At 34.4% G+C, this 22,076-nt stretch overlaps 1 non-coding gene and 1 pseudogene across 1 annotated transcript; both read left to right on the top strand.

Annotated features, from left to right (window-relative positions):
- Nucleotides 1–16,943: 16,943 nt before the first annotated feature.
- LOC129230772 (U6 spliceosomal RNA) lies at nt 16,944–17,057 on the top strand (annotated as a pseudogene).
- A 412-nt stretch (nt 17,058–17,469) lies between these two features.
- Nucleotides 17,470–17,631, top strand: LOC129230787 (U1 spliceosomal RNA). Its single transcript, XR_008581189.1, has one exon. It is a non-coding gene; the product is annotated as a U1 spliceosomal RNA (small nuclear RNA).
- Nucleotides 17,632–22,076: the final 4,445 nt, after the last annotated feature.

Raw genomic sequence — 22,076 nt, forward strand, 5'->3', positions numbered from 1 at the left:
TAATACACTGTACATTGAAAAGATTGCTTTATCGTTAGTCAACTGCGAACAAAGAATGTTACAAGATAATAATTTTTAATTCAAGAGCTAATCTAGTTTATTGCTTATACTTATCATACTTATCATACTGAATTTCGTTTTCACTTACCACAGTTACTTTCTTTCTCCCCCCCCCCCCCTCACACACAAATAAATTTTGTATGATATAAGTTCATATAACTAATATTTAGTTGGATTTAGTTTCATTTTTGTTTAGTTAATTATTTCTACTTAAAAAGGAAATTTTTTCTCTTTTATGTTGCATTTATCCTTAAAACCGATTTGGAAAATCTTCTAATACTCTCTACATTGAAGAAATTTCGTCAGTTGATTGTGAACAATTACAAAGAAAATGTTGCAAGCAAAAGGATAAGGAAATATAACTAGAAGAAAACAAAATTAGTGATATAAATCCCAAAACTTTAGTTGTTCATTGCTGCTTAATTTCGGTTTCTTTAAAATCAAGTCCTCTCATTTACTCTTAAAATTAAATGCATAGTACTCAGAAAAATTACGAAAACTGGATCGTAATTTACGGGTTTTATTGGGAGAAAATGTTTTCAAAAGCCAGCTAAAATCATTTTTAGTTTCATGGCAAATGAGCAGAACAGCCATATCAAAAACAATATAGAAAATAAAACATAAATTACACAACACATAACAAGAATGAATGTTCGCAAAAGTCGTAACAAATCAAGTCAAGTTTTAAAAAGATTGCTTCATAAACACAAATTAAACACATCGAATGCAAAATATGCCAAAAACCTAGGCTAGAGTAAAGTATTCTATGCTTCTCTGAACAGTTTTCATGTCAAAAGTAGTTAAATATTTCCAAATATACAGGTGATAGTTTTTAACACACTTGTTTACAATGCTTCGCTAGAGCGAAAAGATATAAACAGTGAGCTCTATAAAATGGAGAAAACCTACAATAGTGGAAACTTGAGCTCGCTTGGCGGGAGAACGGGGTAGAGCGGAAGACTAGATTTGTAAGATTATCGCTGTTTCGCTAGTGTTACGATTTTTGCTGATGCACTGGAGGGCGTGTTAACGAGGATGCGATCGCTGATCTCATTGGATGCAACCAGTTATGTAATAGCTGCGCTTTTTGGGAAGACTGGCAGTTTTGCTTTTCTCTTGAAAGGAAATAATTGATGCAAATGAAACTTAAATGAAGTATTGTTGCGTTGTGTACCGTATCCTGTTGTAAAACCATAAAGGGTGGACTTGACACTTTTACGTGAAATATATTACAGTAGTTAGTAGTACAAGAACTTATATTAAATTAAAAAAATAAAATAATCGCGACCTCGATTGCCTTAGCTCATTTTCAGATGAATCTCGCGGGAAAAAGCGCGCATTAAATTCAAATTTTTTTATAAGAAATGAAAAAAACAAGCAAAAAAGAAAGATAATCACAACTACTGAGTTTTGCTAGTCGTAAAAGCAGAATCATGAGAGAAAATTGAAAATCCCTTACTAAAACCAATTACAAGTGTTTTGTTTGTTAACTCAAAAGAATTGACAGTAGATAAGAATTTTAAATGATTAAGCTTTCTACTATTGTGTGCCAATAATGAAATCGTTACCAATTGCGTAAATAAAGGTTTAGAATTGTTCTTGAAACTTACTTGAGAAAGGTTATTTATAACTTCAGTTCAATATGAATCTAAAGTCCCAAACGAATGCTTTCATAAGCAGGAAAAATGTGTTCTTTCGATTGCTATCAACGGGTCAGTCCAAACACATAAAATAAAATACTTTTTTTTTTTTTTTTTTTTGAGCAATCACGAATTGCGTACTATTCTCACTTTCCCAAGTTTGATGTTGTTCTGATTTTTCAGATTTCCATGACAATGGTTGTTTTTAGTACTTATTTAGGAGGGAAAATTTCGCCTTCATAGTTGCAAACCATGTGCGGTTTGATTTTATTTATATTTTTTTCAGGGCTGTTTTTTTAGCAATAACGAATTATATACTATCCTCGCTTCACCAAAAAGGATGTTACTCTCCTTTAACAGACTACCATGACGATGGTTGTTTTTAGTATTTATTTAGAGAGCGAAATTTTCGTCATCATAGTTACAAATCATCGGCGGATTGGTTTTATTATTAAAATTATTGTTATTATTTTTTTTTCAGGGCCTAACTCAAGCATACTTAACATTTAAAAAAGAAGGTTTTTTGGGTAAAAATTGTGTTTTTTCAGGCGAAAACACCTGTATGGATGAATATAAACAATAAAACTATCTAAATTCAAAATTTCCCGATTACTCATTCCCATCAGTTAACACTGATAAGAAATAAAAATACATAACGTAATACGCTGTAAATAATCTTTATGATAAATGTACTGGTGAATATCGGCCATAAAATCACAATCTTAATTACTGCATCCATATCACTATTTTATTTTTCATGGATATGCCTCGTATTATCTATTCTGGAAAATCATGAGTCATAATAGGACGGGTGCAGATTTCTTTACCATTTCCATTCCATCTGTAGAAATATGAACTTCAACGAGTAGGGTCCTATCGCAATTCGTGTTTGCGGAAACGTCAAGATATCAAAATTTAAATGATTTTTTTCTCTCTAAATAACAGGACAGCACGGAAAAGAAAACGTAACTAAACTTTCACGTGTTGCTACCCCCCAAAAGTAGGATCAAGGGAAAATTTTAAATCTTTTTCTTGCTGACATAAGAAGTATTTTGTTTATTTAACAGAAACTGGCAACCGATAAAATTTTTAAATCAGTGATCTTTCCCTCGTCACTAATCGCGTGCATGAATAAAAGCTTAGGATTAAAATGGATGATAATGCTTATGGATGAAAAGATGTCCGAGAAAAGCTTTTGTCGGATGTCAGAGTAGGCAAGGGAGAGCAGCTGCACCCTTAAAAATAGAAAATATTTAAAATTAAGCCAAAAAATTAAAGGCTGAAACTTAAAAAAAAAATTGGAATTAACTTATCAATGATTTCGGCTCTAGTAACAGTGTCATTGATTTTGAAAATGTATATTTTTTCTTTGGAACAGTAAACTACTCCAATAAACATTGCAAAACATTATTGGTGACAGTATAAATAATTATAAAATCAGGAATACAAAATAAATATAAAACCATGAATTCCAGCAAGCTGTAAATAACTATTGAAAAAAAAAAGTTAATTTAATCCACTAGTGTCAACAATACATATATTCAGGGGTCAAAAAATACTAGTTGCCAGATCGTTTTAAATTTTAGAATTGGTCTAATCTAAACAGCAAAGTTATTTAAAATGTAATGTAATTAAATAACCTTGACAATGAGCGCATAAACATCCTATTTTTGGGTCATTCTCACAGAAATGCCCTCGTTATGTTTACGAATGTTTTATGATTTACACATATTTTTAGAAGTTTAAATGCTTTTCAGGCTACAGTTTAACAAGATAATAAAAGTAAAAATAATTTCACACAAATATTTTTTGCTTACTATAATAAGCTTGCGTCTCCAGCGAGCTGCTTCAATCCATCACAATAGTAAATTAGCCCTCAGAATAGCATTAAAATAATAAAATGTTGAGGTGGTGAATTCAAGCGGTAACGGAAGAACGGTTTTTGGGGAAAAAATCGATGTATTTCTGTCTGTGAGCTTATCAAACTACATATTTTTTTCAAAAACTGATGCGTAGACATTTATATACATCATACTAAGTTGCTTAAAAAGCCAAAGCCAAGAATTTTTCGTTTGTTGCTTTTTTTTTCTTAAATCAAATTTAAAAAACGGCAACAGGAGGACATTTTTGCGACATGATTTTCACTCTATCATGCAAAATTATAAAATGGAAAATTCTATAAAAATTAGAGAACATACGGGAGTGTTCAATCATTCAATTTCTCAAAGCTAGTTTTAAAAAATAATTATTTTAAGAATATAAACTATGCGTTTGTTAAGGGAAACGGAAGAACAGTAATGGAAGAACACGGAGTCCAAAGCAATTAAACTTGGTCAATTTCAACTTAAAAACATTTATTCAGCTGATACAGCAGTCTGAAACACTGATATCTAATGCCTAAGCCTGAACCATCTGTCACAATTCTGAATTCTTTAAATACTCAATAATTTTATCAGAATACATAGAACATTTATATTCTTTCTCAGGAAACACAAAGAACATTCCCATACTATTATGCATTCTCAAACAAGCTATTTGTATTACTTTATCTTCTATATGAAGTACCTGTCCAAAATATTTCTCTTTGTTAATTTCTTTCCTTTCCATCCAGCTAGCAAAACTTGTCCAAACGTTAATGAATCATTTGGCATATTCTTTTATGATTTGGTGTTTTTGATTCAGCTGTATCTTCATCAGAGCCCGATCATTCTAATATTGGACATGGGGAACATTTCTGTTTCAGCCCCCCCCCCCCTTCCCCCGCGGAGGGGCCCAAAATATTTGAAGACACTGGCACACAAAATTAATTCTGTGCCCCCCCCCCCCCCCAATATATTCCCCCTTATGCTATTAAAGAAGCAATAAAATATTTCGATACTTGCGTATTAACACAGTTGTGCTAAATTTGGAGGTACCTCATATCACAATATAGTATAAAGGTACATTTAAAAAGTAGAAGAGATAATACGTTATAATTATATAAGATGTAATTAAAATTTGCCCTTAACCGTAAACCGTAAACATAAAAATTATCTATGATATAAATTTTAATAGTAAATACAGAATAAACTGGGAGTGAGTTTTAGGATTTGCAAAAGATATCAAATTTTTAAGGGGATATTTTATTAACAAATAAGAAGTTTTTTTTCCTTGTCTTGGCATTTGCAAAAATGTCAATGATATCATTGTGCTCTAGATTCTGAGTGAAATTATCATTTATTTTTAATTACTTTGATAAATTAGGAGGATTTTGGGCCCCCTGAAAACAAAGAGGGGGGGTCTGTGCCCCACGTGCCCCTGCGGTAATCAGGATCTGATCTTCATTTTTAACATTATTTAAACTATCCTCAATCTGTTGACTTTGAAGTGAAATCTCCTTCGATTTCTTGAAGTACTTACTATATTCAATAACATAACTTGTTACAGGGTTCAAATAGTGCGTATTTTGTGATGAGAATGGATATTTCTCCATCTTTTTGAAAGTTGATCTTTGAATTTACTGATCCCTTCATAGTACGTTTAACAGTTAAATCAATGCTGTCAACAGTCCTTTCTTGTGACTTGTGGCAACAAATCTGAAAGCAATTTCAATATTGTATCGTTAAAATATAAATTTCAAGTTTGCAAGCAAATGTTTCTGCTGGAATTGGCTCGTCATATTACAAACATGTCATACCAAAATGATTATCACATGCTTAGGAATTTTTAACTGTAGTTTTCATGATTTTCATTTCATGCAATAGAAGAAATAAAATCACGAAACATTAAAAAATTTTAATAAAAGTTTATCTAAATAAAAGCACTTATAATGTTTGCACAAATATCACTTATATAGGTTTTACTTTAAAAAATAGTTTGTTTTCTACTAACATTCTTAAACATTACCCTGCATCAGCTTATAGATAAATGCCCTTCCGTTACCGTATTTTTTTGTCCTTCCGTTACCATTAAAAACCATATAAATTAAATATTTATTAAAATTTTAACTATGCCTCCTTGACAAGGGTCAAAATTCTTCTTTGCATAAAAAAACATTAGCTTCTATATCCCATAGGCTCTTCGTGAACTAATTGAGATGTAGTATTTCGGTAAAGGGGAGGACATCAAATTGTCACTTAAGTTATGGACCTATATCATGGTTGAAATAAAGAAATTTGAATAAACTTACCAAAAAGTTTAACTAGACTTCAAAGGATAAAAGTTACCCTAAATATTATATGCTGATAATAAGTTTATTTACATTACAGTATGTAACAAAGCAGAGATTTTTTGCTGCGTAAAAACCTAAACAGAAAAATTGATTTTGCACTTGATTTTCTGAAAGTCATCAAACTATTTGGGGAAAACAGGTTAAGATTCAAGAATTTCAATTATTGCTGAAGATAATGGTATATGGCAAGTGGCAGATTATTAATTTTTAAAACTCAAGTGTCATGTTTCCTTTTTCTTGGAATTCACCTTTAGTATAGTTAACAGCTGAAAAAAGTAGAGATCCGAGTTCACCAAATCAGGTAACGTTTTTTTAACATTTGTCATTCCCCCACGCTGTTTTCATAAGAAAAGTATATAAAACAATGCATGAAAAGTGAATAATCATCGTTACTTCCTTGTTTAAGATTATTTGTGTGCTTAAAGTCAGAAATTTATTACGCCTGGGTCCTGGCTATTGAAACCAAATTGCAGCAAGTCCCTCATTGTCATCCCTTCACTAATGTATACAATGGGGGAATGATTCTGAAATATTAATTCTGAAACATCACTCTGAATTTCAAATACATTTCTTTTATCACGTATTTTCTAATTCTAAGCGAATTCTTTTTATGTTTTGTTCCGTTTTCATAATTATTTTACGATTGCCACAACTTGCTGATTTGCAGTAACTATTTTTTTGTGGAAAAAATGAGCCCCTGAATCTAAATATGACCACTGTCCCCCTCCCCTCACTTAAAACTTTTTCGAAGTCGCATCCCCCATAATTAGTTTCCAGTATTTAGGCAATTAAATATTCATTATTTTATTTGGAGGGGAAGAGAACATTCATCTGAGGTGCAGGAGAGGTAAAACGTTCAAAAGCATGAACATTTGTGGCAAGGACCCCTCTTTATCCCTCCCCTCATGGGGGAGTACCCCCTTCCCCCATTCCGTACTCACTCATGGGGGGTACTACAGCAAAATTTGATAAACTATGAGGGCGTTGCATTACCCCAAAAATATAACAATACATTAATTATAATACAGGAAGGTTCCTTATTGAGGATCTCGCTACTGATATTTATTTTTTACTTCTTAGTTCATACAGCTACAAAAGTGCATTTTTTATTTCATTTTGTATTTTTCATTTTACGTTTGCGTACACATTTTCATTAACTTATTCCTTTAACTTTATATAATAAAATAAAGGATGGGGATATAGGCTCAAAAATGTGCCTTTAATTTTAACCATTTTCCTACTTTTCCCACGGAAATGGGCGGAAAACAATTCGTCAACGCAAGGAGGAAGAGGACAGTTTTATTACGGTTTTAGGGGAAAAGAGGACCTTTTAAGTGTTGTCTTCTTTGTACTACTATCTTCAAGCGGGGGAGGGGGGTTTCATTCGAAGAACACACACCCTCAGCAAAGTGATGCTTTCGATAAAAAGCAGAAGAAAAACAAGCATTGATCATTGCAGAAAAATACTTTCTCACGATTGATTCAAAGCGTCCACTTTCTCACAACATATCCATATCCAGTCTATTCCAACGATCCATTCATTCTCTATTGACGTTAAACTCATGCTTAGTTTCATTCAGAATCAGTCTCCTTCAGCTCCTTTTATTGCTGTTATTTTTTGTATGTCGCTAGTAATTTTTTCTTAAGTTTACAGTAAGGAAAAAAAAAGTATGTATGCATAACTTGTACTTTAATGTCCGTATAATACACACACCGACTCTTGAATTTACATCATGCCTTGCTGTTGCGCTGTTAATTGCTCTTACAAACATGTGAACAAGGCACACATCACTTTGCATCAGGTTTGAAAGCAACCTTTTGTTTAAATATTGTTCACAGACAGTAGCGTAACTAGGGGTTGGCAGGAGTGGCTATCGCCAGGGGCGCAGCAGAAAGAGGGGCGGCATGTCGGCTGATTAAACAAAAATTTTTTAAGAGTTTTTTTTTTTTTAATCATATAAATTGAAAAATGCTTTAAAAAATTGCAAAAAAATTCTCAACAAAAAGAGCTAGAGGGGGTTCATATATATTTACACACATACATAACATCTACTGAATTGGAACATTGAGCATCGTTGAAAACAATTCTAAAAAAGAAAATAAGAAAAAAAAAAACTTTTTTTTTTTTTTTGAGGACACAATGAGTTGCAATGTGGGCGACTGGGGTTTGGGGGGGGGCGTAATTTCTTTAGTTCGCCAGGGGAGCTAGACTCCATAGTTACGCTACTGTTCACAGAATGTCGAATTGATCTTTCAAAACTTTTACCAGGCTGGAATTAGCCTAAACATAAAAGAAATTTTTGCTGTCTCACTCTTCTTCCTGTCTCACTTTGCCTAATTCTCTTTTATACTTTCTACGTCTCATGTTCTTTTTTTCCCCCCTTTTTGCGGGGCAAATATATAGCTGCTTTTTTTTTTCTTTCCTTCACTCCTAAATTTAGCATTTCTCACTCCAAAATAATTTTTTGTTACTCCAATGCGGAAATTTTACTACTCAAACATTATTTTCTGCCCTACAAAATACATTTCTTTGCTTTAAAATCATATCTTTGTTTCATTTTCCGCAGTTTTTAAAAATTCAAAAATTTATCTTTCTACATATTTTGCTCATGCAATCAAAGTCAACAAGAAGTGTATATTTGACTTACTATAGAAAACTTGTATCATTTCATTATTATCATTTGTATTGTTTTGTGTATACAAGAAATGGTTTCATGAATTTTATATTTCGATTTTTGAATTCGTTGATTTATTACACTTGTTTTATTTATAGTACGAACAGGAACTGAAATACATATTTTTTTTTACAAATGTATTGAGTTGAAATTTTATTCTTTCTTTCATCTTCATTTTTAGGAACAATTGGAAGTAATTGTACTATTATACATAGCATACAAGAACATGAACTTGATTGAAATAATGAGTTTCAATTCAGTCACAAACCTATTTTAGAAATATAAAAAAATATTTCACAAACAAAAATCCCCCATACGTGCAAGGGCGGACACAGAAATAATTTTTGGGAGGGGCACCGAAAGGTAAACCCCCCCCCCATACAATTAAAAAATAAAATAAACAATATCATGGGTTTTTTAATAATGTTTTCAAAAAGCCCTTAAGCCAATAAATCTTCTTTAAAGAGCAGAAATATTGTACAGTAAATTATTTCTAACCTGGACACTTATGGAATGGAACAAAAATATTCTGATTGGGGGGGGGGGGTTGCACCATAAAGGAGGATTGGATGAAACATTGTCGCCGCAAAAGCAACAGCAGGATATCTTACTATATGGATTCGCCATCAAAATGTGTTCAGAATATCGGGGGTGTTCACATTACGGAGTGTTCAAAAAGAAAGTCAATATTAATTTCTTCCAATGTGGTCGCAAAATCTTTTTTTTTTTTGAAATTTTATACCTATAAACTGTTTAACCTTATATAATTTCACCATAATTGTATAAAAATACACGGTATTACTTAGAAACATTTTCATAATGATTAAACCAAGAGGATATTAATACATAATTTGTACTTTTTTCTATCCACGAAGAATGAATGAATAAACGATTTAAAATAATTAATAATAAAGTTGGGAATTTAGACATATCTTTTTTTCCAACTATTTCTTTACATTGCAAAAGAAATAGTTCTCAAAAAGATGAAAATATGATGCGATACGTCACAAATCTGTAAAAAAAAACTGGGAATTGTGTAAAAGGAAAATTGATATGTTCTTTTCTTCAATAAATTCTTTTCTAACGATCAAAAAAAAAAAATCTGTGATTAAAAAATTAGTATGTACCTCTTAATTATAGCTAAAAGTCAAATTAAGAGGTTTTTTTTTTTTAAATGTTTTTGAAAAAAAAAATTTTTTAAATAAATATTATGAAGACAACTCAATACTTACAAAATATCTGCTGAATATTTGAGAAAGAAAACCTAAAACTTCCCTGCAGAAAAGAGATAAACAACAAAAACAATATTGTGAATGTGAAAACCCTTGTTTTCGTTTTACTTTAATTTTCGCTAGCTCATCATTATCGCGAAAATTTAAGCCACGCGAAATATTTAAACTTTCTGTTCTATTCACATACAATTCACTAAATTTTTTATCTCGCAAAGTCACCGATACGTTCATTTTCGCAAAAATTACGACTCGTGTAACTGTTTTTACAGAAGGTAAATGGTTAATAAATTGAAATAAATCCGCATTTGTTTAAAAAGTACTGTGTTACTGTGTTAAATAATCCTACATTCTCAATGAAAAATACTAAAATTTTTAATTATACAATTAAAATTTGAATTAACAAATTATCTGTTAATTCTTACTCTTATTAAGCGAAACAAACAAAAAACGAAGGAAAAGAAAAACATATCTCCAAGCGCTCCGAGCGATGGAAGTTCCCTCCCTCTCCTTCTACGTCATCTCACGTCACCCCGAGTCTTGGCAATAATGGTTGCCGAAAAGGAGCCAAATTTTTATTCTTTTACTAAATAAAAGTAAAGAATTGTTTAGTTTAATGATGTACATATTCAGCAGACCGACAACGTGATGTGGTTAAAAACCGGTCATTTGATAACAAAAAGCAAATGGGTTATTTTTAAATATTTTTTAAAGCTTGCGAGCTTTCTCGTAGACTCCAATGCTAAGACCATCTCCTAAGCCTAACGAGGGGAACATTGGCGAGATTCGAAGGTTACACTCTACCCCCAATCCGATTCAACCCCATCCGCTCTCCAGGGTTACTATACAGCTCAATGGATGGAACTGTAGCGGCTCTGGCGAAAGTGGAATTTTGTTGCCAAACTGCTAACATGGAGATTCGTCTCCTGTGTCAAAGCTGCAAAAGTTGGGACGTTGCTACTACTCCCTCGAAAATAAACAGCCATGATTGGCTAACGAAGTCTACTCCAGTAGGGGCTACTTATTGGCAAAGTAATCGCTTATTTTGGCGAAAAACTTCTAATTCTACAGGAAATAAATTACATGACCGAATATTGGAGCTTTGAGGAATATTGTCGGTTGCCATTTTTTTCTTGCGTGCAGAGAAATATGCTCGGAATCAATGTTACAAAAAGCTTTGAGGCTTTGTCGTAAGCAAAAGCATTTTAAATGTTTCCTTTCTTATTATTCTTAAGAAATGCTGATGTGTATGAGAATTTTGTGGGATCGTTATTGCTATGAAGGACTCCCCTTGGATTTATTTTTTTCCTTTTTTTGCGAGGAGGGGGGGGGGAATGTACTAGTAATAGTTCTCATGGGTTTTTGAATTAGTATCCATAGAGTCCCTACGAAGATTTTTAGAGGACGGAAGGCGTTAAGAGCTATGTATTGGAAAGGAGATCCCTTAGAGATAACTGCTTTCAGGGAATGTTTTTTTTTTATATAATATAGCTTGAGTTCTTGAGTATTAAATGTCCTCATTCACAGGGGGTGGCCCACCTAGGGGGGATCATGGCATTTTTAGGGGGGTGCTTCTAGGGGTATTTTTCTCATTCGGGGGGGACTCTTGCTCGGGGGGGGGGGTTGCGATATTGAGGAGATGTGCCCTTGCCCATCGGGGATGAGCATCCCTGTCATTCAAATGAAACTTTTCAGGGACTACTGTCCTTAATTTGATGCGTCGCTTGAACAGGACCGTTGACGTTATTTAGGAAGGAATATACGCGGAGAGAGAGTTCATGGTGCACAGGCTGCTTTAATTAGGATTTTAAGGGGGTAGTTTCAAGTGATGTGTTTATCCTCTATTTAGAGGGACTCTCTTTATGGAGGGGGGTACTCCGGTCATAGACGCCTATATGGGCGGAAAGTGAGGGCTCAAGCCCCCTTAGAAATCACAGAGGTGTCCCCCTAAGGGCAAGGGGGCGCACCCTCTCAATATTGCGCCCCCCCCCAATGAGAAAAATACCCTGTACAAATACCTGTACAGAAATCGGTTTCCACGGGGAAAATATATCCTGCTAAACCATGCGGAAAATATCTAGGCCCTCTCCTCTTAAAATTTTGTATATGGGCGCCCATTTTCCGGGATCAATATGATATATCAATATTCTCCGGGTTAAATGGAGTCAGGACATCGCTCATGAGAAAGATTTAGGCACCATGATACTATTAAACTGTTGTCTTCATTCCAAGATCGTCACTTTTGGGGATCAGGAGGTGTCGACTAAACCCCCCTCCCCAGAAGAAAATTTTTGGACCAATGTCGACTGCTATATTTTATCTTAATGTAGATTGGCACGGATGACGCTATTCCGAAACTGTTGACTTTTTCTTGTTCAGCATCATTTCTAGTATTTCTTCAGGAGAGAAAGCCGACACTGCCCTGTTTCTGTTTCTGACTTTGTATGCATATCGCGCGTCAGCATTATGTTAACGTCATATGTTCCTAAGCATGAATCTTGCTTTGTAACCATGTTTCTGATCTACACACAGACAGCTTTTTGGACGATATAGTTATGAATCCCCTACTGTATGTATGCACAATGGAAGCAGGGGATCATGAGTGTCCTCGGTTCCAGGCCTGGATCTGCGTACCTGCAGACCCCGCGGTGCAGGGGGCCCAACGTCCCAAGAAATTGGGGAAAAAATTGAAAAAAAAAAAGTAAAAAACCACACAGACTTAATTACGTCACAAACATACTACTAGGGGAAGGGCCCCACAGATTTTTGGGCACAAAATTTATAGATCCGGGCCTGCTCAGTTCAAAGTAAAATAAAAAATAGAGCCCCTGGTCAAGAAAAAAATTGGGACCACCAACACAAGGCCGCCAGAGCTTGAGTTTTCCTTCAAGATCTTATAGTTTTTTCAATCGGAGACTACCCTCCTTTAAGACCAAACTGTCCAAATAACGTGCCTGACTCCCCCCCCCCCACGACTATATGGCCTTATTGCGATAATCGTGAGCAATGCAGTTTGTCCCCGATAAAAAAAAAAAACTTTGTGCTGATTAACTAACACGAATACGACGATCAGGTAACGACGAACTACGTAAAAAAATGCAAAAGATCAATTAAAAAGTAATAAATAAAATAGTGAAATTAATTCATACTTGGGGGGGAACTCCCAGCCAGTGTAGCGTAGATTAGGGTTGGTGATAAAAAAAACCCTGAAACGTTGGTCAAAAAAAAAAATCAAAACCATTTACTCCTAGAAAGAAAAAAAATCGATTTCTCTGTTCATATCATAGTTAGAAACAACTGCCATAGCGCAATACAGAAGTGGGAAAGGCAGTTTTGTACGTCGAATTTGGAGTTTAGGTTAGGGTAGGAAAAAATAGCGCCAATAATTTTTTCACGGATTAATCGGTAAAATAAATTTAAGTGACCGATATGTTAATTAATAGGCGTATCTCAACTTCACATCAGGGAGATTGATATTCCGTTGAGATTCTTAAGTCATTAAATACAAAATCAAAAAATTAATTTTACTTTTTTCTTCCTATAATGGGAGAAAACAAATATTAAATTTGTATACTCAAACCCCAAACAATGAGGGAAATAATAAAATATTTATAAGCAAATAAAACATAAATTAACTATATACTTTGTGAAACATAAATTAAATTTAATTATTAAAATTTGTCTTACCAAATTATCCTTGGGTACCTTTCCGTTCGTTCATGCACGTCAAACCATTGCAGTCGCCCAACGTCATAGTTGCCATAAACTCCAGGTCAAAATAACCAATGATTTAGCTGTTATTTACATTCACTCGACAAGATGCAGTCCTTCTTTAGATAAAAGTAGCCTGACAAAAAGTAGACCAGTATGCATTGCCATGAAAAGAAAAAAGAAGTCAGGAATATAATACCAACATTACAGTGCAACAAGAATAATACACATAAAAAAGCTACAAAAACATTATTAAAAAGATATTACATGAAGCAATTTGGCAATAAGTATAAAATAATAACCCATAGCTATTTTAATTGCGTGTTGAGCTGTAGGAGCTCTTAATATAAAAAATGGCTGTTAATGCAATAAATGTATCATCAAACAGAAAGCAGCATTTATGTTGATTAAAAATACACCAAATAGAGGTCCCAAAAACACCAGAAAGCTTCTTTGGTGGCTAAATACGGTTCATAAAACCAATCATCAGCGAACTTAAGATCATAAATGAATTGCGACACATTTTGAGCAATGTATTTATTTATAACCTTATAAAACAGCTAATATATGCAACGTAGTTTTACTTTTTAAAAAGGAAGAAACTTGCAAGAAAGTAAGATTAAATTTCTTACATGTCAGTTCCGTGTACTGGTCAACACACAAAACTTATACTCACTTAGATTTCCTTCATTTTTGTTTTGTTTTCTTTTTTTTTGGCTAAAAACATTGGTGTATTTTAATTTGTAATACACCAATTCAGCATTTCCATGTTTGTAACGTGTCGAATATGAACATCACTCGTCAATTTAGCAGAATCTTGCACATAAAAATGCACAAAATTCTCTTCTTCCGTAATTTATTTGTAAGCTTTCAAATGAAGAAAACTTCGACCCTACTTCAACAGTCATTCCTCTATAATTACAATAATTAGATCATTAAAATACTATCCATATAGGAAAGTATGCTGAGAAAAGCACGAGGCGCAGTTGTTGCTCGCTGGAATAAACAACGCGAGAACGTGATCGCCAAACATCGAGGACGTCTGAAACCACGCCAAGTTACTACAAAGGTTGCTAGAAAAATCGAGGAGTAGCAGACACTTCCCAAAAGTTGCAGCCTACAGACGGTTGAAAAATCCTTATGCAGCGCATGTGTACAAAGCTTTTGATCAAAAGAGCTTGGCTGCTCTTAGCATCACTGACGCCCACCTGCGGCGGGCGCGCAACCGAATGAAGCAGCGAGCTTGAAGGAGCTGCTCTGCATGCAGTGGTCTAGGGAAAATATGAAACTTTTTCGCACTTCAGTTGAGGCCGTAAGATTATCTTCGTATTAGTGTGTGTGTGTGTGATGCAAAATTTCCCTTCAATGGTCAACAATGAATTAGTATGATTTTTGCTCACTCAGAATCAACATAAAAAATGCTTCAAATACTTAACAACGTATTATTATTAATAATATTTTAACTTGATGGGGATGCTGCTATTCCGCAGCTTCTATGGACCAGCCGTCTCTGTAGTTGCTATTCAACTCTTTTAAATTAACAGACTTGTCGAGAATCTTATGAGCGAATACTCTCTTCCCTGGAAATTCTTTCAGGCTTACTATGATATTGGATAGTATGTCCTATTTCCTTCAAAATAATATACTCTAGCTGGTTCTTAATAGGTAAACACATTGCTTTAATTGTCTTCGAATTTGATGTGAGCCGCAAAAGGTTCAGCAGCGCCATCTGTTGCTAAAGTCTAGTACCACACAATAATTTTCAGCGGAATGTAAAAAATAAAACCCGACTTCGCATGCTCATAAGCCATAAAAATGGCATTGTATATCATCGTTTGCTTGTAATTCCATTTTGAAAATCAGCAGTTTATTTTAATTATCGAAGTTCTTTTCAAAAAATGTAATATTTTTCTTTGTTTCTTATTTAGATAAGATTGAACTGGCTTTTATTCATGCTGCTCTTTACGGCTTTCATGATTGGTTTTTGGGCTTGTTTCCACAGCTGATTGAGCAATGTTCAATAGTGGCATCTGACTACAGGTCCGACCAGAGGCCATGGCAGCCTAATCGGAAGCTAGGGGCCGGGCCTAGAGGGGGCCCGACGACAATGACGCAAAAAAAGAAAGGAAGAAATTAAAAACGGAGGTGGGAATTCCAAAGGAGAGAAAACGTAAAGATTAAGTAAAATTTACGCTTTTGGTTTTTTTCTGTTGTGGCACTTCAAATAGAGTTAATTGTTTTCTAGTAAGCAGTTTTGATTTTTTTCTCCCCCCCCCTTTTTTTCTTCTTTTCCCCCTTTTATTTTCTTCATTTCCCCTTTTCTTTCCTTTTTCCCTATGTTTTATTTTTCTCCCCTTTTCTTTTCTATTTTTTCTTTCTTCGGGAAGGGAGTGGTCCGGCGACATAACTGACAAGGGGCCCTGACAACTGTTACCTTTATCATACAGGAGACATGTTTTTTTTTTTTTTTTTTTTTTTTTTTTTACGACACATTATTAATCTTGGCGATAGTTTTTGTTTAGCATGTTTGATTAAACCTACGTAGAAACTACTTATTTGGACGAAAAAAACGTGTCTCCTATATGATAAAGGTAACAGTTTTTGAAGAGAGACGACAGCTCTTTAAAATCCTCGTCAGGAATAAATGGCAAAAAATAATATTGTTCATTTTTTCTTCAAGCTAAAATTAATTTTGCGCATAAAATGGAGGAAGAAATTTCTTTTTGAAATAAATCAGTTTTTACTTCAAACGCTCACAACTTTTTTTTTTTTTTTTGTAGTCATTTTTCGATGTCCGAAGCTCTAGTTCCTGCGGATATTTTTGAAATTATTATTTTTATAGGCTTTCCAACGGTACAAAAACCGAAAAAATCGGAACATTTCTTGGCATAGACCCATGTTCAAGTGGGGGTAAAAAAAATGAGTTTTTAATTAATATCTCCGTTAATTAGCATCTTACGTTCGTACGACTCGAATATTCGTAACTCTTGTAAGATTTCGAATTATTTACTACTTGGTTCGACCCTGAACTCGAGAGTTTTGCATGTGCGGGCGGGACGTTCAACATCATATTTCACCATCACAAAATTGAAATTTCAAAAAATCCTTTCCTAGCACGCACGGTATAAAATTAACCTACTTTCCAAATTTCAGCTTTCTAGCCTCAGTAGTTTTGGCTGCGCTTTGATTGTTAGTCAGGACAAGCTATTTTTTATATACAGATTGAGAAAAAGGAAATGTGCAATTGATTGAGAGTTTAAAATTTGAAGATAATTCTCGTTGTAATTTAAAAAAAATCTCGATTTTATCACAAGTGCATCAATACAATGTTCTGAACTGTTTAAAAGAAAGGTCTTTCACTTTTTAGGAGATCGTCCTGATCCGTTCATTTTGAGGAACCATTCTTTTAGACCCGTTCGTTCATGAACGACACATCCCGAGAACATGTACTCAAATTGGGAGGAGACAGTGAAGATTAGCAGGGCCAATGCGCAAGGATGACACGCAAAATCGTGAAGCGTTCCACATCTTTACCCGTAATCTTGGCTCTCGTGACTGTTTAAATTCTTTCAATTATAAATCTTACTCATTTATATAAGTAATAACCTGTTTACCTTAGGGTCACTGATTATAACTAACTATGTTAAAAAAGTTAATCATAGGAAGAAGAATTTGGAAAAAGCCTTCTTTTATTTGAACAAAATTTAAAATGTCTCAATTGTGAGAATTAAGAGGGTTCTTAAAATACATGAAATTGATTTTGAAAAATGTAAGAAATAAAAACAAGTTCCGCACTAATGTGTTTTCAAGTTTTGTTATCTATTAGTGTAAAACATTCCACTGCCAACTTTTTTTTTTGGCAACCAAACCACACGAAATCACTTTACTACCAGTTACTAGAATAGTGTGTAATGATACTAGCAAAAAACGAAATTTCTCCGTTCATACTTACTTGGCGTCGGGAATGCCTTGATCAAGGAGGGGGCTTCCCCGGTCGGAGGCCGTCCATTGCACTACGGGCGGCTGACGGCTGCCACTTCCGCAAATTGCGGTTGGTTGGGGCGCGCAATTTTTGGGTGTCGGGACTGCGTTCGCGCTGCTCCCGGTTTGATAAGAAGTTTAATCATCTTTAGTCTTCAAAATTGCAGTAATCGGCATGGCCTCGATCGTGTGTCAAGCTTGTATAAGTTACAAATGAAATAGCTATTACAACTCCGTCGTCAAAAGTCGGAACCATTACAATCTGGAGAGAAACGCGATTTGTGAAAAATAAAAGAGAAAACGGGGTCGTTTCCAAACTTTTAAAAGTATTTTATTCTGAAAGAACATGCTTAAAAAGATAGGATCTAACCATTTTTTAAATAATTTGTTTAAGTTTAATGTTTTTAAAAAATTACTTAAATCGGTGCTCTTTCATTATTTACATTTCCTGCCGATGACATCACAAATGATGAAATGCCATTCTGTGTACCATACACAGAGCAATATAATTAATTCGCATCTTTACTCACGTGTATTGGCAACGATATGTTTGATAGCAAGCGTAAAGCGCAATTTTAATTCGCTTTTTGATTATCATAACGTGGAAACGCGGCGCCAAAGAGCATCATTTGCCTGTTTTCAAAATCGGACATTTAAAAAAATTAATTAAAAAATAACTTTTGGGAAAATGAAAGAATTTTCTGGGTTCATGTTATTTTCTTTGCTTATTCTATCAATTTCAGTGACTAAAAGTACTACTTTTGATTGAAGGAACAACCCCATTGTCTAATGGCTAAAATGCGCAACTTTGACGATTTACGACAGCATCTTTCAAGGAGTATAAGTAAGAAAGTAGGATTTCCATACACAGCTTTAAATTTTTAACCCTGTTCCTCGTTGATTCCAACATTCGTCTGTGAACTATTGAGAGTTCCTTCCCATTTTTGCAAAAATGTGATATGACGCTAACTAATCCAGAATTTATCATTTTTTGTTATTACTTAGCTGTCTTATAGTCCGTGGAGTTTGTGACAAAAATACCCAAAACATTTCACTTCCGGATACCAGTCTGAAATTTTGCACAGTGCTTATGTACATATGTAAGAACAAAAATCCGCCGGGAGGCATTTGATCAAAGGTCAGGAACCCCCCTGTGATGACGTCATCAAAATGGCCGCCTGATTAAGGTAAGTACGTTCGTTTAACTGCTTAGAACTCCATTATAGATCTTAATATTGTGATATTAAAGTATATCATTTAAAAGCGCTTTAAAAGAGCTATTTAATGGTGCTTGAATTTTTTTCCTATCACAAATAGATTTTGGATTATTACAATTAACGTCATCAAAATGGTCGCCTGATAAAGGTAAGTACGTTCGTTTAACTGCTTAAAACTATATTACAGATCTTCAAAGTGTAATATTAATGTGCACCATCTGAAAGAGTTTAAAAAGAGCTGTTTAACAGAGATTGGTTTTTCTTCCTAAGACAAGTAGTTTTAAAGATATTAAAATTTTCGTCATCAAAATGGCCGTCGTAAAGAGGTGAAAAATTTCGTTTAACTGCTCAAAACGCCAATAGAAATCAAACATCCGTAAAAAATAGGTACACTATATAAAAGCTCTAAAATAAACTATAAAATATGCATTTGTCCCCCCCCCCCCCCGTTAGTTTAAAAAATTTCACTATAATAACGTAACTACAGGGGGCGGGGGGGGGGGCATTCTCATTGAACTGTCCCAACTGTTCCGCCGCATCTAAACCGCACTGAAACTTTTATTTAAAAATTACTTACCGGATTAAATACACATATATATTGTCGCATAATAAATCACTTCTCCTGCAAGTGCAAACGTCTGCCGTCTAGCGGCAAGAATCAGAATGAACACTCGATTATTTCCCGCCAACAAGCTGTAACTTTGGATTGCAGTCAGCTTAGCGTGTTTCTTTCCAGTTCTGCTGTTCTCAGCAATAATTAGTTCTGTAGTGATATATTTATTATTCAGATATAATTTTTAATATGTGAATGGTTAATGCTGTAGCAAATAATGTCAAATAAAGGTGAGTCATATAATTCTATTACGGATTTGAAATCGATAACTTCGATTATTTGTTCCATCAACAGTAAAATTATCATACAGCTTGTATTCATTACTTAACGTCTTTTTTAATAAGCAAAACGTATTAAAAACTCAGAATATTGTTTAGAATACATTTTCCTCCTTCATTTGTTCCATGTGACCGCATAGCTAGCAATCATTTCTTTAACGTGCTTTTGAAAAAGTAAATTTTAATGAATGGAGTGTTGGTAATCTAGGCTAATTTTCATGGTCTGCATTTCCCCTAGAAAGTCATTGATTAAAGGTTTTTCTGAGGTGAAATAATTTTTATATTGGAAAAAAAAAATCTTAGAAAGTATAAGTAACTGTACGCATCAAACAATCACGTATTAAAAAGTCAGTTTAAAATAATATCATATTGCTTACCTTTCAATAAATAAAGCATTTAAAGAATGATTTTTACACTTTTTGTTGCAGTTTTTACAATTATAGTAACATCAGAGCAAATTCGGAACAACGATCAAAATAAATCTTAAACACTTATCTTAATGTCGAATGAAATATCAGGTAAAAATATTGGAAATATTAAATATAATACCTCGAGGTTTGAGAAAAAAATAGCTCTTGTATAATTTTAAGTAATTGATATCCACAATAAATTTCGGTCCCGAAATGGTTAACGCAAATCTATATTCGTTTCAGATACAGATAAAGAAATTTTATAATGCTGAGCAAGAAACAAGTTCGCTTTTCTGAGCAATGCCTCCACCCCCCTAATATAGATTGGGGAAAATGTATAATTTGCCAACAGGACTCAAAAGAAATTCTGCAAAAACCGACAGTACAAGGGTACAACTCATTTGTAGAAAATCTCCAGGAATACGCTAAGTTTGAAGCTTTATCCCTTCATTTGACAGCAGGAAACTTAGTTGAAAAGTTCATTCAAAACCAGGGAAAATATCACAAAATGTGTCGGTTACAGTTTAACAGTCAAAACATTCGCCGACTTTCAAGAAAGAAGCCACGGTTAAGTAATTCCATTTCTCCAACAAAAACAATTGGAGATCCAAAGTTGATAGATAACCCTCCTATTATCGGACGTGCTAAGGAAAGAGTCACACGGTCGCATTTAGTCAAATCGGAATTCAAGCTTTGTTGTATTTTTTGCGATAAAGGGGAAGACGGATCGGAAAAATTAGTGTCAGCATCAACCCTTGACATCGGCCCAAATATTTATGAAAACGCTGTACTCATAGAAGACGACAAACTTCTAACTAAATTAACGGGTAATAGCGATTTGGTCGCCTTAGAAGCCAAGTACCATAAACACTGCTACGTGAAATTTTTCAACAGAGTACGAAGTGTAAAAAGGGCTCAGAATGAAGAAGCTGACGACACATCATCCAAAGTCGCATATGGTTCTGTTCTAAGGGAGCTTGTTACGTTCATGCAAGACAGTTATTTATACAGCCAAACGGCACCGGTTTTTCGTATGTCAAACCTTGTCAGCATGGTTGAGCGGAGGTTAAAAGAGTTAGGGTTTTTAACAGCAGATACTAATAGAACGCGCTTAAAGGATCAACTTCTGGCCTTTATTCCTGGTTTGAGAGAAGATAAAATAGGTAGTCATGTGGTACTTTCGTTTGAAAAGGATGTCCATCACGCCATTCGAGAAGCTTGTGAAAACGACTCACTTAGTGATGGTATGTGCCTCGCAAGAGCTGCAAGAATTCTTCGGGAGGATATGTTTAAAAAGTATCCTGTATTTGATGGCTCATTTACTGGAGAGTTTACTCCTGCTAATTGCGTTTCATCAAAATCTCTTCTTTTTTTCAAAATGCTTCTGGAAGGAGCCAATACAGGTGAATTATCGGACGTTGATTCAACATGCGTTGAAGACCAGAACTCGAGAGCCCCATTAACCATAGCACAATTAGTAAGATTTAACTGTGTCAAAAGAGAAAGAAAACATTTTACTTCTTCAGCTCATCACTTTCTGCAGAGAGAAACACCTTTGCCCCTGTACGTTGGTCTCATGCTTCATAGTCAAAGTGGTGGGGCCAACATGATTGACAAACTCTTTCACATGGGGTTGTGTGTTTCGTATAGTAGGATAAAATCAGTAATGACTTCAGTGACCGGCTCAATCTGTGAGTATTTTGAGAAACAAGATTGCGTCTGTCCCCCTAATGTTGTAAATAATGTATTCACGTGTGCAGCAATAGACAATGTTGATCATGACACTTCTTCTAACACTTCAGTCAACGCATTTCACGGTACATCCATTTCTTTGATTCAGTATATTCCTGAAAATATAGAGACTATGGAGCCCATAAAATTAAGCCTCAGGAACTGTTCAAAGACAACTCGTCTTCCAGAAAGTTTCACAACGTTTCCTCCAACTCCAAAATTCAGAAGTGAAGTTCCAATGAGTACAGTGAACACAGATGTACAGAACGTAAATGATGATCTATCACATGAGCTGGATGATTGGTTGAGAAATGGAAGAAC

Source organism: Uloborus diversus, chromosome 9, assembly GCF_026930045.1.
Source record: "Uloborus diversus isolate 005 chromosome 9, Udiv.v.3.1, whole genome shotgun sequence".
In the NCBI taxonomy this organism is placed as follows: Eukaryota; Metazoa; Arthropoda; class Arachnida; order Araneae; family Uloboridae; genus Uloborus; species Uloborus diversus.